Below are 485 nucleotides of genomic sequence, written 5' to 3'. Positions count from 1 at the left end.
TCATCCTTTTTAAAGGATTAAGTCCATGAGTTTGTTTAGATTTTGTTCAGTAAAGAGATTGTCTCTATCATGCATGAGTGTTAAATTTTATCAAAAGATTTTACATCCTCTGTTTGATGTGCAGATGTTATTTTTCTCCCTTGATTTCTTGAGGCGTTTATACATATTTTTCGCCCAGAACTTTCTCCTCCACTGCCCTCTTCAAACACTTCAAAGCTCATTCATTCATTCATTCATTCATTCAGCAAATACTTACTTAGCAATACTGTGTGCCAGATGCTGTTCTAGGCACTTGGGGGACACCAGCGAACAAAGCCGGCGGAGGTCCTGGAACCCACCCTCTCCCCAATCCTGCCCCCACCCGCTAGCGCTCCGCCCCGCCCACGCTGCGACTTTAGGGGCCGGCAGAAGCCGAGCTGGGCGCCGATTGGTGGTTTATTCTAACAGCCAGCGGCTGAGCTCATCTGCAGCCAATGGCTGCCTGC

At 47.6% G+C, this 485-nt stretch overlaps 1 protein-coding gene across 1 annotated transcript in view; it reads left to right on the top strand.

Annotated features, from left to right (window-relative positions):
• Positions 1–485, top strand: part of RPS6KL1 (ribosomal protein S6 kinase like 1) — a 17,803-nt gene that overhangs the window by 562 nt on the left and 16,756 nt on the right. The gene's annotated exons all lie outside the window — the stretch shown is intronic.

Source organism: Myotis davidii, unplaced genomic scaffold (assembly GCF_000327345.1).
Source record: "Myotis davidii unplaced genomic scaffold, ASM32734v1 scaffold309, whole genome shotgun sequence".
NCBI classification, from domain to species: domain Eukaryota; kingdom Metazoa; phylum Chordata; class Mammalia; order Chiroptera; family Vespertilionidae; genus Myotis; species Myotis davidii.
Note: the sequence above shows the minus strand (reverse complement) of the source record. Positions and strands in the feature narration are given on the sequence as shown.